This window comes from Lactuca serriola, chromosome 9 (assembly GCF_051521515.1).
Source record: "Lactuca serriola cultivar US96UC23 chromosome 9, Lser_US96UC23_V15, whole genome shotgun sequence".
Lineage (NCBI taxonomy): Eukaryota > Viridiplantae > Streptophyta > Magnoliopsida > Asterales > Asteraceae > Lactuca > Lactuca serriola.
In genome coordinates this window covers 18,605,115-18,608,928 of record NC_136416.1, presented here as the reverse complement: position 1 = coordinate 18,608,928, position 3,814 = coordinate 18,605,115, and positions in this window count along the sequence as shown.

Below are 3,814 nucleotides of genomic sequence, written 5' to 3'. Positions count from 1 at the left end.
GCTCACTTCCAGGCTAGCACAGGCTTCAACGTCGGACACACTGAGGAATACTGACAGAAGTCGGGGCAAAGCAGAGGCCCCGAGGGCTCGAGGATGCGCTATTCAGCTTACAGCCGAGGAGGCCAGGACAACATTGGATGTGGTGGCTGGTATGTTTCTGTCTCCGATCTTGTTGACTATATTTGTTTTATGCTAATACGTTTGTACCTATGCTTAGATACATTTTTAGAGAACTCCTTGCCTACTTTTGTATTATTTGACTCAGGGGCGAGTAGATCATTTGTCTCTCGATCGTTCAGTAGGGAGTTCAGTTTGCCTTTAGGAGAGCTAGAGTGTCCGTTGCAAGTCTCCGTCGCCAACGAACACGGAATTTTTGCATCTTCAGTATATCAGGGTTCCGTTTTGGAGATCTTCGGGGTATCCTTCCCGATTGACTTGATTCCGATTCCCACGGGGGACATTTGTGTGATAGTGGGTATGGACTGGCTGATTCATTTCGATGTCATGATTGACTGCGAGGGTTAGTGTGTGATAGTTCAAACCCCAAGTAGGGGAGAATAGGTTATCTACGGCGAGGGCACTAAGTTAGGTTCAGGGTTTTGCTCAGCTTCCAGGGCTCGACAGTATATTCAGCACGGGTGTGCGGGTTATTTGGCGTATGTGGTGGATACGCAGGTCAGGGATCAATTCTTAGTTTTGGAAGTCCCGGTTGTTAGGGATTTTGCTGATGTGTTTCCAGAGGAGTTAAACAGAGTGCCTCCTAAGAGGAAGGTCAAGTTCAGATCAGCCTTGTGCCAGGTGCGGCCCCTATTGCCAAGGCGTTGTACCGATTGGCACTGCCAGAGATGCAGGAGCTGTCATCTCAGCTGTAGGAACTGCTAGGCAATAATTTCATTCGTCCGAGTAGTTCTCCGTGGGGAGCACCGATTCTTTTTGTCAAGAAGAAGGATGGTTCACACCAGATGTGCATTAATTACTGGGATTTGAACAAATTGACGGTGAAGAACCGTGATCCATTTCCACAGATTAATGATCTCTTTGATCAGCTACAAGGATCATCTTAGTTCTCCAAGATAGACTTTAGGTCCGGGTACCATCATCTCAGAGTGAGGGAGGAGGACGTGGAGAAGACCGCGTTCCGGACTCGTTACAGACATTACGAGTTGGTGGTGATGCCGTTTGGGCTCACCAACGCGCCGATAATATTCATGGATCTGATGAATCAGGTATGCAGATCGATGATCGATCGCTCGGTCATTGTGTTTACAGATGAAATCTTGGTGTATTCCAAGACCAGAGAGCAGCAAGAGGAGCATCTCCATTAGCTATTGGGAGTCTTGAGCCAAGTTCTTGAAATGCGGGAGGTTCAGTTCCTTGGACATCTCATTAACCAGGAGGGGATATCAGGAGCTTCCTGGGATTGTAAGGTACTACTAGAGATTCATAGAGGATTTCTCCAAGATTGCAGTACCCCTCACTCGTATGAGGATATCAGTGGATTCTCTACTTGTGAGCTTGATCAGGGAAGCTCAGGCCGAGGGTGTACGGAAGGAGAACTTAAAGCTAGAGAGGATTAGGGGCGAGATCACCAGATTCATGTAGGATAGTCGGGGATTGTTGACCCGTTGCGGTTAGGTATGGGTTCCGATATCGGGTGGGGTCAAACATATTGTACTGAAGGAGGCTGATAAGTCTCGCCTCTCTATTCACCCGATGGCCACCAAGATGTGCCGAGATCTGAGACTGTGCTACTGATGGCCATGCATGAAGAGAGAGATCGCATGGTACGTCGAGAGGTGCTTGACCCGTAGGATGGTCAAGGCCGAGCATCAGAGGCCGCATGGAAAGTTGCAGCCTCTGGAGGTTCCCATGTGGAAATAGGAGCAGGTCATGATGGACCTTATCACCAAGCTCTCGAGGATGGTGAAGGGATATGATGCTATATGGGTCATCGTGGATCGATTGACCAAGAACACCCATTTTTTAGCAATACTGGAGACTTCAACGGTCGAGAAGTTGGCCGATATGTATATCCGCGAGATCGTTGCTTGCCATGGGGTGCCGATCTCTATTGTTTCAGACCGTGATGTTCGATTCATCTCCCTCTTATGGCAGAAGTTCCATGAGGAACTGGGCATGAGGCGGCATTTTAGCACAACTTGTCATCCACAGACAGACGACCAGAGTGAGCAGACCACACAGACCCTTGAGGATATGTTGCGGGCCTACGTTATTGACTTTCGTGGGAGCTGGGACTCCTACATACCTCTTACAGAGTTCTCCTATAACAACCGCTTTCATTCCAGTATTGGTGCTCCACCATTTGAGTTGTTGTATGGACAGAGATGCCACACCCCAATCTGTTGGGGTGAGATTGGTCACAAGGTGATGGATCGGACCAGGGTAGTTCTGCAGACTACCGAGAGGATTCAACAGATCAGGCAGCGGCTGCAGACTGCTCAGAGTTTACTGTTAGATAAAATAATATAAGACGAAATTTAAATTGATTTAATCATATAAGTATTGTAAACTTATAAATATGTATTAGGTAGTGACAGGGGATGGTATATAGGAGATGATAGATAATGATGATAGATAGGTGATGATAAATAGGTAATGATAAATAGGCAATGATAAATTGGAGACGACTAGGAGATGCCCTGACCTTGACTTGTGATGTTGCGATGTAGTCATCTACCAGAGTATAGATGGCGACCACATACTAATCTAAACAGTCTAGTTGAAACACTAGCATGCTCATAACCTGTAGGTGATGAATTACGAGTTCAAGTGATGTAGTAACTACGTATTCATGCGATGATACTCTAATCCTTATTGGACACGTATTGGGGGAGTAATCCCTGAAACAATATTGTCCATTCGTTTTAGGTGATGATCCTTATAAAAAGTCCTTAGCAACAAACATATAAGGAAAGGCGATGTAGCCGATGATAGGTAGATGCGATGTAGATGATGACCCTTAGGATACTTCCTTAGGAAGGAATAAATAAGAAAATGGGGATGCGTAATCGGGTTGATTGTTTTACATGAAATATATGAATAAAGAAATTAAATATATTATTGTGGGTTGAAAACCCTATGTATCTCACCAGCTTTCCCAACCTGACCCGCTTAGTTAATTTGTATCACAGGTATCGATGCGAAGATACGTTACACCGAGAGATTAAAGGAGATGTAGATCATTATTGTAAATTAACGCAAAATCTGTTTATGATTATTTTTTGTATCAATTATGAAATCCTAACTTTTGAACGAATATCAATATCGAACATTTCTTCGGATATTTTTAATGTTAATATTATCCCACGTTGAAATAATATTTTTGGGACTAATTTCGCAACAAAAAGAAATACTTTGTTTTAAAATAAGCATAAATAAAAAATTTAAAATGACTGTACAATTTGGGGATGTCACAGTTGGTATCAGAGCATTAGTTTAAGCGAACTAGGAGTAAGGAATTATTTTTAGACTTAAACTTAGAATGTTAAGCGATGATCGTGAGAGGTGTGTCTATTTTAGGTAATACACCTAAATTGACACAAGCACTAGCTTACTTTAGGATAAGATGCCTAATTTTCTTTTACGTGCTAAATGATATACATAATAACATGCCTTAGGTTGCCTATCTAGATTACTTTAAGGTCTGTTGCCAACCTAGAATTATAAAATTTTATGTGTTCAGGTTTCTAAACGTTTAATTACGGTAATAGAACCGACATATAACTTTTCAGAGTGATAAAGAGGATTACACGTCTAAACCTTCCCTATATATAATCTCATCTGAGTACACTGA